At 32.8% G+C, this 14,561-nt stretch overlaps 1 pseudogene; it reads right to left on the bottom strand.

Annotated features, from left to right (window-relative positions):
• Positions 1-1,638: 1,638 nt before the first annotated feature.
• Positions 1,639-14,323, bottom strand: LOC115988379 (annotated as a pseudogene).
• Positions 14,324-14,561: the final 238 nt, after the last annotated feature.

Here is a 14,561-nt window from a genome sequence, read left to right as displayed (position 1 = left end):
CATGAGAGTTAGTGGAATCATGGTCGTTCAACCAGCCTTGCTCCATGCCTCCATGTGATACACCGCCAATTTTTAAAAAAAATTTTTTTTTTAAGAAAGAAACACACACAAAAGAGAGAAATGAATTCTAACACAAAGTTCATTTAATAGTTAGAATTTACACACAATTGAGTTAGTTGAAGCTATCCAAAAAAATCCATATTCTTTTGGAGAGGCAAAGGTGACAAGCTAATATGGGTAGTGGACAACAAAGGAGCATTTTCTGTGAAATATTTTTCAATATACCACTGTTTGCGAAATATTTAGCAATTAATCACCTTTTTGAAACCTGAGTTTCCTGTGTAACTCAAGTTCCAGAATCTCGATTTGTGAAAAAATAACCTTCAAATTTGTCGTGCTATTTTTTATTTTGCAATTTTTTATTTCGTAAACAGTAGTAAATCCATACATATTTTTCCAAACAGTGGTATTTGGCCATTTTGGCCATGGAAGTTCCACAATGCAATGGAAAAAGATATGGAAGATCAAAGCTCATGATGGAATCAAAATGCTGTTATGGAGAATTGGGTCCAATGTGGACTTCTGACCCAAACTGTGTTGTGTGGCAGAGCAGCTAAAACAGGAGCTCATCTATTTTTTTTTTCATTTCAAAGTGGTCTTGAACTTGGATGAGTTGAGTGCACTTCAAATGGCTGCACTATTGAGGCCATCTGGCTGCTTAGAAATCAAGTATGGCATTATGGCAGTGAGCGAAACATCATTTCTACCATATGCAATGCAAAAAATAGAGTTAATGAAATTTTGAATGCTTTGGATCAAGAGCAAGATAAACAAAAGAGAGAGGAATTGACTTCATGGATCCCCCTCCTAAAAACTAAATAAAATTGAATGTGGACGCTACTGTCTCATAGGATTTCACCTCCTTAGCTGTGGTGGCTAGAAATGAGAATGGAGATGTGTTAAAGGTATGAACTAAAATTTATGAATTATGCACTCCTACTCAAGCTGAAGTAGCTGCAATTTTGTGGGCAATAAACTTGTCTATCTCTGAATATTGGTGCAACATCATAATGAAAAGGGATGCAAAAATATGTTTTGAAGCCCTAGCTAAAGAAGAAGAACCAACTAACCGGTCTATCTCCTTAATCATTCGTAATGCTTTTGATCTAAATTTATCTTTTTTTAGTTGTGAGTTTTGCTGGGTTAGGAGATCTGAACTCAGCACCTCATTCTGCTGCTAAACATGTTGTTGCTCTTAGAGTAGGTTTCTCTTGTAATAAGTGTAATTTTCCTCCTTCTATCTTGGAAGCTTGTGGGCAAGATTGTTGTACTGCCTTTTTTTTCTATCTAGTCTTTAATGAAATGGCAGTTTATCACCCAAAAAAAAAAAAAAATCCTTCTCTTGTTTCAGCTTCAATATTACCATCCAAATGCCAATTACTAAAAGAAACTAGGAAGAAAGATATAACTTTCTCTTATAACAACTTCAGTATTATTTATTCAAAAGCCAATCACTAAATGAAAATAGTATCCTTCGAAGGAAGATACGACACTTTGCCAATAGTATCAATATACATATGAGATGTTGCTTTAGTCACGAATGCAAAGCTTATTTGACAGCAACTTCTATTTTCTATTCTAAAGCTTTCGTAGAATAATGTGAGCACCATATTGTGGTTGAAGAGTTATACTTGAGAAAGGAGCATGTGCATAACACGAGGAAGGCTCAAAGGAGAAGTGTTGTAGAATCACAGACAGAATCATTTTGGCTTCTATCATAGAAAAATTTTGTCCAATGCACGTCCGAGGACCCCATCCGAATGGGAAAAATGAAACTTGACCCCTTGTTGCTTTTGAAATCCCTTCAGCAAACCTATTTGGATTGAAGTCGTTTGCATCATCACCCCAAAGTTCAGAGTCATGATGAACAAGGATTGCCGGTAAGCAGAGTTGAACTCCAGCTGGTAAAATCAAATTTCCGAGTTTTGTTTCCTCATGAACAGTTCGACAAAGGGAAATTGAAGGTGGATATAGTCTTAGAACTTCATACAAAATCATGGTCACCTGTGATATATATTGTAGGAATTCATTAGCTAGTGATATGCATATCAGACTCATTTAAGAAATCTTTGATAGAAGCAATGCCCTTCCAAAAATGCTGACTCAAAGAAGTTTTGAAAACAAAAATTCATCCTAGTGAATGATCGAATATTTGAATAACTCATTTGGTTACTTCGACAATAAAATCTCATACTAATTAACTAGCCTAACGAAGTATGTCAAACTTGATTGAAAGCCTCAAAATTTTTGGGGGATTAAATGTACTCCTATTTTCAAATCTATTATCACATCGCTACAAAAATGTGGTGGTGCAATTTCCTCAATCAACTAAATAGGTTCCTATGCAATAAACAAGATTCCTGTAAGAGAAAAAAGAAACAGGAAAAAAAAAAAAAAGTAGATTTGATATTAGTCCTCATATATATGATTTCCCATTGGGACCTGCATAGTGTAAAGTGTAAAACCCTTTAGTCTAACTTCAGTCCCTTCACATGAAAATCAATCCTATATCTTAATATTCTATATATACTTCTATCAACTAAATAGGTTCCTATGCAATAAACAAGATCCTGTAAGAGAAAAAAGAAACAGGAAAAAAAAAAAAATGTAGATTTGATATTAGTCCTCATATATATGATTTCCCATTGGGACCTGCATAGTGTAAAGTGTAAAACCCTTTAGTCTAACTTCAGTCCCTTCACATGAAAATCAATCCTATATCTTAATATTCTATATATACTTCCATCTACTAAATAGGTTCCTATGCAATAAACAAGATCCTGTAAGAGAAAAAAGAAACAGGAAAAAAAAAATGTAGATTTGATATTAGTCCTCATATATATGATTTCCCTTTGGGACCTGCATAGTGTAAAGTGTAAAACCCTTTAGTCTAACTTCAGTCCCTTCACATGAAAATCAATCCTATATCTTAATATTCTATATATACTTCTATCAATAGCTTTTGTTGTTATCCATGATGCTGCACAAAAAATAACTTGTATTCCGAGGAATCTGAAGGAAAGAATGATCTATTTCTTCTTGGAAGCAATTCAATGTAAACTAATTTAAAGAACTCACAATTTTGAGGTGAATTAACCCATCATATTCTGGTTTGTTTTTACCAAAGATTTGTAAAACCTCTTCTCTTGCACGTTCTTGCCAACTTGGATACCTACTCAGAATAACCATTGTCCAAACAAGTAAAACTGAGACGGTCTCTTGTCCCGCAGAATAAAATATCTTACATTCCTCAATTACATCTTGGAGATTCATTCCAGCATTCTTGTCGTTCCCATGTTCTTGAATTTCTTTAAAGTTGGACTCAAGAAGTATGCCTAGTAAGTCACCAGTTATGGCTTCACCTGCTTTTATTGCCTTCTCTCTTTTGTTGATAATGCCTTTAAGTGAAGCTTGTAATTCTTTGTCAACTTCTTTCATCCTCTTGTTTATTTTAGTTGGCAAAAACCTACATGTGAACCATTCATACAAACATGAGTCAAGATAAAGTGAATTAAATCCCTCACTAAAAGGAAAAAAGGAAAATTGAATCACATCAATGCTGGTAATGGTAAAGAGAGATTTGAATTCTGACATCTCCGTTGAAAACTCCAAAAAATATTAGTTGACCTATAAGGCTATTAATAAATCCTTATTATAGTTAAAAAATATTATAATAAACATGAGAGCAAATTAAAATACGCTTATAGTGATTTTTAATTTTTAAATTCACTCGTTACGTTATTGCACAAAATGACTTTTTGTGGTCTTAATTGGCTGCTCTTTGGGAAGAAAATGGCTCTAGGAAATCAACACAAAGCTAGTAAGTGAAACTTCAAACCCATTGGTTCAAATTAATGGTACCTTGAGCGTACATGAAGCATATGTGATTTACTTTTGCTTAATAACACTTTTACTTTTGCTTAATGACATTTTTACACATTATTCTACACATTCTTCCACACTCTTAAAATGCACTAAAATAGTAACTTCAATTCCCGAGTTCCAAGAGTGCGTAAAAGAATATGTAAAATAGGGCGTATGTAATAAATACTGTTAGGTTCTAAATGTTTAGATCAATTGGCAAATCATGAACACAAACTTGTCTAGATATAGATCTTAGAGTCTATAGGTTTTATTAGACAATGCTCAAGATGATTCAAGTCAAGATTCAAGAACATACAAGCTGTAGATTTGATATTACATAATCTGTCTGGTTCGATCGATCGAAAGACAGGCTCAACCGATCGAAAGTCATATCTGCAGAATTTTAATTAAGCCCAAACAGCAGTTCAAGCCCATTTAGGATTAGGGTTTCTAATCTACTTCTCCCAGTATATAAAGGAAACCCTAAACACGTTTTTATGTGGCTTTTCAAAGAGAAATGAGTGTGCCTCTTTTGTATTTAGGGTTTTGTTCCTAAAAAGCTCTCTTATGTCTTCTACCGGTGTTATTCCTTGAAGAATCTCAAGATCCGGTATTGTAAAAGTTGCTGCCTTCTCTTGTCATCAAAGGTGTTGATGATCTAAACCTTCAAGGGTGGTCTTGGAGTCACAAACAGGAGTGTTTGTGTTGCTAAACCTTTGAGTGGGATCTCAAAGTCACAAACGGGGGTGTTTGTGTTTTGCAAAGGCCAAAGAAAGAAGGAGTCCGTGGATTCGTAACTTGCACGTGGTCATATTAGTAAGTTCTACTGGTTGGTAGCAATAAGAAGTCGAGCATGGGGGCTTGTAAATCTTATTGTATGAACTTCGATTCTTTCTAGTGGATTTGCTTTTTACCTTGAGGATAGCTAGGTTAAATCCTCCCCAGGTTTTTTACCGGTTTGGTTTTCTTGGGTTATCATATCGTTGTGTTATTTATTTTTCCACTGCTATACATTGATATGATATATTTGTGTTAACCTAGATCTGTTAATTTGACTAAGTAATCACTTGGCTAATTACCTAGGTTTAATCAATTAGGTTTTAAGGGGTCTAAAAACCAACAAGTGGTATCAGAGCGGGTTGCTCTTTTGTTTTAGATCTTTTGATCTAAGAGCTGATCCTTGACCCCTGTTGTCATGGATAATTTGAAGTGTCTTTCTGATCATTTTTCTACTCATGCTTCTGTTGATTTTATTGATGCCTGTGAAACTCTTCGTAAGGAATTATTGAAATCTATGAAAATTGCTAAGAAATTCAAGGAAGAGTTAAAATTGGCTAATCTTGAAAAAGAGGAATTGATTGTTAGATTAGATGAATCTAATAAAAAGAATGAATTTTTGAGAAATCAAATTTCCTTTCAAGATGAGAAGATGAAAAGCTTGGAACAAGAGTTAGATGAATCTAAAGCTAAAATTGAAAATTTGACTAATACCAAGCCTGCTGTTGATAACAAAAGTGTTTCTGTTTCTCTTAAGCCTAAAACTGAGAAAGTTTATATCCCTCCTTTCAAGAGGAATAATAAAGAAAAGGCTTATTTTTGCTAGGTTAGACAAAGGTAAAAGTTCTGATGTAGACGCTGAAATTTCTAAACCTAAGTCTAAACCTACTGTTAGAGAGCATAATAAATCTGTTTTTGTGCCTACCTGTCACCTTTGTGGTGTTGTTGGTCATATTAGACCAAATTGTTCTTTGTTGACCAAAGCCTGTGACCGGAAACCCCACTAGGAATACTGACATTCCTAAATTTGTTCAAGTTTGCCACTTTTGTGGTGTTCGTGGTCACATTCGTCCTAATTGTCATAAACTGAAATTTAAGCATTTTGTGTTTCAGTCTAGGATTTGTGATGATATTTCTCCTGCCATAAGTCCATATAAATTGTTTCATATTATTTTGAAAAATTTAAGCTTGTTGGCTTGTGAAAGGAATTTGCAGGATTTTAGTCTTTCTTAGAAGATTGGTGTGATCCCTCAAATACACTCTGCTTCTCATGGATTTTCACCTACAAAGCCGAAGACTCGTGCTAGATGGGTGAGAAAAGATTCTCTAAGGTGAGTGTTGTTAACTTGTCCCTAATTTAATTCTTTCAATTGTTTATGGACATGTTTTGTTTTTGTTTTTGGTTGTTTTGTTTTTTAGATTGGTTTTTATTAAAAAAAAAAATCCAAAAACATTGAAAAATTTCAAAAAGACAAAAATATTTTATTTTGTGTCTTGTTTTATTTGTTTTGAGGATTACATGAATTATGATATCTCTCTTGATTTAGAACATGCTTGACATTGTGGAGAAACTTGAAAGCTATTTTTGATTTTATGTGAGTATGTACTAGTTTGTACATGTACTCAAGGGTTAATTAAGAAATTAATATTTCTTGTTTGTGTACCCTCTATAGCTTAGTTAAGCATTGTCATGCATTGCATTTGCATTGTTCATTTAGCATAATATGTGTTTTTTTGTTTTTGGTCATGTAGTTTTTAAAACCAAAAAGATTTTTGTGTTTTGTATTTCACATCTTGGATTTATAATCAAGGATTGGCCATATTATTTTTACATAACAAGTTTATGTACCTTGTTTAGCTTTGATGAGCTTACTTATTGCACTTTACTAGTTGAAACTTTGTAGTGCATGTTGTGTAGGAAAGATGTTTATGGTTTTGATCACTTTGTCTTGATCTTGAAGTCACATGTCTTTGACTGTCGGACTTGAACCTTTAGAGAAAGGTATAAATAACCATCTCACCACTGTTCACTAGCCAATCATGAACACCTTAGTGCATATCATAAGATTTTGTGCTCGAGAAAGTGTAGCACATGCACAAAAAGAACATAAGGTGAAGCCTCGGTTAAAGTGCTTAATTCTTAAAATCAAAATTGGTGTGTACTATTAGGCTTGATGCCAAATCATATAATTAAAATTGGTGTGTATATTATGAGGCATACAATCAAGAAACATACATGATTGCAAAATTATGATCTAGGAGATGTGGGAGTTATATGATGTAACTCTTTAGGTGATAGTCTCTTTTAAATTCTTTGTGATGAATTTTGTAGACGGTGTGATTGATTGCTATTCACATATCACCTCACATATATCTCAAGTTTTTACTAGTTGCACACACTACACGAGTTACTCTTTGCTAAACTTGGTACATTATATTGTGTGTGATCTTGTTGTGGCCATCCAAGATTACATGTTCCTTGATTTTGATGCAAAATATGCTTAATGTTTGAGTTTTTGAGGACAATTGGTTGAAAAACTTGTTTTTGGAAGATCTGGGTTGAGTTCAAGTGTTTTTTTTTAAAAAAAACTTTTAATCTCATACTCATGCATTTCATTCATGAAATATTGTGCTTTGAGGAGTTTCTGCATTAAATTGCTGTTTTTTTCAAAAATTTGATTTTTCCATGCATCATTTATGTTTAGGATTCACATGCATTGCATTGTTTTCTGTATCCATCTTGTAGTTTTGCAGTCATATCTCTCATTGTTTTCACATATAACATGCATACACTTTGCTACATTGGGTACTCAACTTGATCAAAAATTGATTGATTAATTTTTGAGCTATGTACTTTCTAGTAAATGCCTTTTTTATGTGTGAACTATAGAAAATTATTTTCTTAAGAGTATGATGGATAATCAATGTGCAAATATTTTCTCTACTCATGCAACTATTTATGGGTCACATAGTGCCATGTTTGCATTTTATTGAAAGAGAGAATATTTTTCTTCATGTGTATCCTCAACTTAGTTTTTTTTTTAAAACTTGGTTTGTGTCTTTTTCTTTATCCCCACTCCCTTTATTTTTCCCCAAAACTGTTTTTCCTAAAACTTGTTTTGTTTTTCCTATTTTTATAGGGGGAGAAAATTTTTTTAACCTTTGTGGTTCATAGGGGGAGTTGTTGCTCTTCATAGGGGAAGTTGTCTCTATTTTCTCTTACTCTGTTGCGTATATTTTCTGTCTATCTTCTGATTAGGTAGTCTTTGTCAATACGTGACAAAAAGGGGGAGACATAGATGACCTGTTTGTTTTGTTTAGGGGGAGATAAAATTGTTTTTCAAAGGGGGAGAATATATAAAACTTTTTGATGTATCTAACTTAGAGGGAGAGTTAGTTTACTTTTGTTTTTTTTATATTCTGTTTCATATTATTGTATATATGTCTTTCTTTCCACACATGCGGTGATGTGTTTGTTGAGTGTTTCAGGAAAGACAGGTGCATTCCGATCAAGACCTTCTACCAATTCTTACAACTTCTAGGTTAGGAGTCTTAGATTGGAATTTGTGATGTAATTGGGCATTTTATTGTATTGGGTTGTTCTTGTATTTGAGCATTTCATTTTGTATGAAAGTTTTGTCACGAATTGCCAAAGGGGGAGTTTGTTAGGTTCTAAATGTTTAGAACAATTGGCAAATCGTGAACACAAACTTGTCTAGATATAGATCTTAGAGTCTATAGGTTTTATTAGACAATGCTCAAGATGATTCAAGTCAAGATTCAAGAACATACAAGTTGCAGGAAGAAGATTTCATAATCTGTCTGGTTCGATCGATCGAAACACAGGCTCGACCGATCGAAAGTCGTATCTGCAGAATTTTAATTAAGCCCAAACAGTAGTTCAAGCCCATTTAGGATTAGGGTTTCTAATCTACTTCTCCCAGTATATAAAGGAAACCCTAAGCACGTTTTTATGTGGGTTTTCAGAGAGAAAAGAGTGTGCCTTTTTTGTATTTAGGGTTTTGTTCCTAAAAAACTCTCTTATGTCTTCTACCGGTGTTATTCCTTGAAGAATCTCAAGATCCGGTATTGTAGAAGTTGCTGCCTTCTCTTGTCATCAAAGGTGTTGATGATCTAAACCTTCAAGGGTGGTCTTGGAGTCACAAACAGGAGTGTTTGTGTTGCTAAACCTTTGAGTGGGATCTCAAAGTCACAAACGGGGGTGTTTGTGTTTTGCAAAGGCCAAAGAAAGAAGGAGTCCGTGGATTCGGAGTTTGCATGTGGTCGTGTCAGTAAGTTCTACTGGTTGGTAGCAATAAGAAGTCGAGCGTGGGGGCTTGTAAGTCTTATTGTATGAACTTCGATTCTTTCTAGTGGATTTGCTTTTTACCTTGAGGGTAGCTAGGTTAAATCCTCCCCAAGTTTTTTACCGATTTGGTTTTCCTAGGTAATCATATGGTTGTGTTATTTATTTTTCCGTTGCTATACATTGATATGATATATTTGTGTTAACCTAGATCTGTTAATTTGACTAAGTAATCACTTGGCTAATTACCTAGGTTAAATCAATTGGGTTTTAAGGGGTCTAAAAACCAACAAATACTACCTTACAATTTAGTATATAAAATGTAATTTATTTTAAATTTGATTATTTTGATAAATGAACTTAATCAGTAAGAAAAACTTGATTACAAATTATTAGTAGATATTGAAATGTTTTGGTTTACCTCCAACCCGGAATATAACTAGACAGTGCAATTTTCATCACAAGCTCAGCTTGTTCTCTTTGGAGTTCAAAAATCTTACGTCCTTCATCATAGCTACTCCCAAAGGCTGTTTGAGAAATCATCTCAGTTATCAATGTTTGCAGATAAGGCCATACATCTAACTCAATTGATCCCTCTTTAGACACCAAACTTTCCCATTTGCATATCATGTCACTGCAACACAGATAAAATGCTGCTGACATATTCTATAGCAAACAACATGAAAAAATTTCAAGGACTGTACTTAGTAGGCACATAACTTCCAAAACTAATATGAAAAAACACACTACAAGAAATCTGAGTTTAGGCGACATTTGTAAAGAGTCGCAAAAAACCCAAAAACGTCATTGTAAACACAAATGATATACAACGACTTCTTCTTTTTTTCTTTTTTACGACGTTTAAAACCCATAACCAAATGTCAATGTGAACTGTGGTTCATACGTAGTAAAGCACATATGCACACGCGCACACACATAATCTTGGGTGTTATTTGTTTTGAGAATCCATAATATCTTTACTGTTAGATGTAACTAATTGAAGCATATAAATGCTAAATATTTGCACATATTTCTACTTTATGTTTGTAATGATGGAATCCACATCCTGCAAAAGATGAAATAAAATTTGAGAAAAAGCTTTAATAAATTTTGAGAAAAGATAAATATTCATGACCTACAATATTTTCACCAACATTTTAATCATTAGTTTCACTTCTGAATGATGCTAAAATAACCCTAGCAAATATTTAGAAACCTACACCATACTTTTTATGACTTAATCACTTTTAATCTAGACTAACAACTTAGTCAAATATAAGTGATTAACCAATTTTCATATCACAAACACCAAGGTACAATAAACATAACAAATAAAGAGTTATATTGAAATTAAGAGAAAAGCATGCAAACCAAGGCTAAACACAAGGAAGCGTTTAGGAAGAGGAAAGTAGAAGTCCAGGTGGAAAAACTCTCCCTTAACCAAGTCACCGGAGATCTCCACTAGGTAATTTAGTTGCCATACAAAGAAATCCTATGAAACCTCCAAGCCCATGACCCTAATTCACTTGACCTCTCCAAGTTCCAGCTAGCAACCAACTGTACAGAGCCCTTTCTCCTCCTAACTTTCCAAAAACACCTCCATTGAAGCACCAATGGAAAACCACAAAAAACATTGGATTTTGAATATGGCTTCACTCACAACTCACAAGGTTTTGTGTATTGGTGTGAGATGAAGGGAATACAAATCTCAATCAATGGATGAATGAGATGGAAAAGAGATGAAGAATGTTTTTAGCTCAAATCCTAAAATTTTTCTCTCTTTTCTTATAGAGTGTGGCTTCTAAGATGATAAGAATGATGTATAGGAATAAGTTACACTCTTATCTAAAGTCCTAGTCATGCACCACAGCTTAGAATGTGTGTGCTGGACATAAAAAGTTTAGAAAACAAAGTACACTAATCGTGCAACTCGTGACCTTGTCGCGACTTGGCTGGTCGCAAGACAGTTGCAACTTGCCTAATTAGCACTCTGATCCTGACTTTATGCCACGTGTTACTCGCGGGCAGAGCAAGTTGCCTGAGGTCGCAAGATGACTCTAAATGCAACTTTTACAAAATGCAAATGAACTCAAGTACATTCTACCCAAAATACAATTAAGTCTGAGAAATATACATTAAAAAGATTAAATAAAATACATACAACTTTGTTATCAAATAAAGCCAATTAAAACATAGACTTTTCCACTTCAAACTCCATTGTTGCATCTAAATTGATTTAAATGAACATCAAACAGATGGAAAGAATAAAGTAACCTTCAACTTCTCAAGATGGAATGCTGGATTGATAATCTTTCTGTGTATAGCCCATTTCTCACCCTCATAACTTGGAAGTCCGGTTGCTAGTAACTTGACAAGTGGACTTGCATTTGGCTTTTGAAAGTCATATATCTTGGAGAAGATTTCTTTTTATTTTTCAGGGTCCATAATGTGCACCCTGGGGGTTGTGCCCATCCATGTAAAAGAATTCTTACCTGCATATTTGCTTGTGTTAGTATAGAAAAAGTTGAGTACATCTGACGTTCAAATTATGGTTGTTGACATAAGGAGATAGATAAAGTTAGGAAGATATCAATAAACACACACACACCATTGAACTTACATAAGTTCTTTAGGATTTCATAATCTGTGAGTTTTAATTACATTAGGCCTTTGAGATTTCAAATGTATGAGACTTAATAAGTATATTATTTATCCTTAAAGTTTAGTAGTGATTTTTAGTCCCTAAAGTTTAAAATGATCTTTTAAGTCTTGTAGATGATATGGCCAAGCTAAAAGTTGACACATCATCACTTCATTGGACATATTAAGGACTAAAAGCAACTAATTTAAGTTTAGAAACTAAAGTCCATCACTAAAAATTTTTTTAGAGGCTAAAATCAATCACTTTAGGTTTCTTAGGGACTAAAAGCAATTACTTCATACTTAGCTTCAATAAATAAATTGTTCATATCCTAAAATTGAACCATCCGAGTTTAAAAAACATGAATGTAATACATTATCTAAATTTTTCCTCTGTTATTATTATTTTTTATTATTAAAAGATCCCAAAATCAATAGTGGTTTCTTTTTTGAGATAATATTTTCTAATGGGCAAATTACAAATTACCCATATCTAGTTTGGTTGAAATTTAAATTTTTTACTTGTAGTTTGAAATTTCACACTTTACCCACCTGAGGTTAGTTCAATTAGATTTCCTTAATCCATATCTGTTAAAACATGGTTAAAGATATGATTTTGCTTCACTTTTATGTTTTTCTCCTCCAAAAACAAAATAAAATAAAATAAAATACAAGATCAAATCAGATAAAAAAGAATCAAATGGAACACTTGCATCATGAGATTTCAAATCACAGGAAAGCAATTTAAATTTCAATCAAATCTTAGGTGGATAAAGTGTCAAATTTTAAATCACAAATAGGCAACTTAAATTTCAGCCAAACAATAGGTTGGTAAGTTGTAATTTTCCCATATCTAAACCTCTTATTGACTAGTGTCCTTATTTGGATATTGTTCGAGTGTCAACAATATGTACCAAAATTTTGGCACATAGTGCTTTTGTATTGTAGTGAGATTCACCTACCAGTTATGTGAAAGCTTGTAAAAGAAGTTATTCTAAAACCATAACTTTTACTGCCATATTTTCTTCAATTATTTTATAAAGCAAATTATAACAGGTTATTTGTTACATTTATATGAATCTATTATTTATAATTTGACGTATCAAAAATGTGATAAAATTTTGGCACAAAAAGTTGTGGTCATAAATTTTTTCATGAGAAGTATGAAAATTTAGATGAATTTTTTTTTTTTTTAATGGATGTAGCAATATTCTAAGCTTTATTCCTTAATGGTCTAACGAAATTCAAATCCAACAGAACCCAATTACTGAAGACTGTAAATAGTTGTGTTCCACTCAATTTTTTTTTTCCATTATTTATTTAAATTATAGAAATTTTAATCATCTATCACATATATGTGTGTGTGTATATATATATATATATATATACATATATATGTGTGTGTCTATATATATATATATATATATAAAACAAGTAATCATCTATCAATAATTTGGGCACATTGAAACTTAATTTTGGACTGTCCTTCCATCAGCTTTTACTACCTGAAAAATAATTAATCTTGTTTCAAAAATGACTTTTTCCCCTTCTATCGATAATCTTTATATTAGGATTTTGATTATTAAAAAGAAAGTCATAATAAAGTGATGATTAGATTGATTATTTAAATAATCAAGTTTGGGTTTTTCTAAATAAACAAAAATTGTTGGGATATTTATAAACCAGGAAGCTCTAAACTCCACTCCACCACCAGCCACGTGCAATGATTTCTCCACTTCTATTCTTTTTTATTTCAAAATCTCATCAGTTACGTTATCTCACTTTATGTCTTTGAAAATTTTAGAGACACGGAAATTTAAATGCATAATTGAAGAAGAAAGTTTCAAATGGTAGCAAAAACTTGAGCTTCCTCCACGGCTCTGAATTTATGTTCTCTTCTTCTTCTTCTTTTTCTTATTCTCTCTTTTTTTCTTTTTTTTTTCTTTCAATTCATTTGCTAGCAGATTTGATCTGAAGTTTATGTTTATAATGAGGGGAAAAAAATATAGAGGCTAACTTCATACAGGCCAAAAGTTCAATTTCAACCTGAATTTACGGAATTAATAATAATGGTTTTTTCAATTAAATTCAAATACATAAGTGGATTGCATTTATTTCTCGTTCAAAAAATAATACTATTTGTGTTGTATCGCCAATGATAAAAATAAAAATATAATAAAAAGTATGTGAATTAAATTTTTTTTTAAACAGAATATATAGTAGACAAATAACCCTATCTAAGTTTTTCCTTTCAGAAAAATTAAAATTCATTCATGAATTTAAGTGTGCTAGAATTGAATGGATTGCAAATTGGAAGTCTAAGTTTGACAAAATCCTTTTTTTTTTTTTTTGGTAAGTTCAAATCACAAATACGAGAGTTGTTGTAAACACACCATAATTGGTCACAACTTGATGGATGAAGGGTAAGACACGCGGCGCAATGTCATGGGTGAATACGTTGATGGGTTTAGACTTGGCTTGAATTGTCATCTTAGAGATCTCCTTCAAGTCTCCAAAAAAAAGCCTATAGGAGTTGCCATTAAGACCTTGCTCCCTTAAGCACTTCTCTAGCTTCTTTGGCTTCAGCCAGAACCCATTCAGTACTCTCCATGCCCATGTTATTAGTACCACAACTGAAACTATGGAAACTGCAATTCTGAGCAATGATATTTCCATATTTGGAGATAGAGTGAGTGAGTGTAAAATGAATTAGATGGGTGCTTTTTATAGTTCTTGTTTTGATGATAAAGATGCCAAGCGTTTAACATTGAGGCATCTCTTATATATAGCCGAAACCTGTCCTGTACGGAGTGAGGTTGTAGAAATAAATAAAGGGGAATAAATAGGTTTTTTTCATTTATTATTAGGTGGGGTTTTAAATCATGCATATCTCTGTTAGAAATATTAAGAGTGA

This window comes from Quercus lobata, chromosome 5 (assembly GCF_001633185.2).
Source record: "Quercus lobata isolate SW786 chromosome 5, ValleyOak3.0 Primary Assembly, whole genome shotgun sequence".
NCBI lineage: Eukaryota > Viridiplantae > Streptophyta > Magnoliopsida > Fagales > Fagaceae > Quercus > Quercus lobata.
Note: the sequence above shows the minus strand (reverse complement) of the source record. Positions and strands in the feature narration are given on the sequence as shown.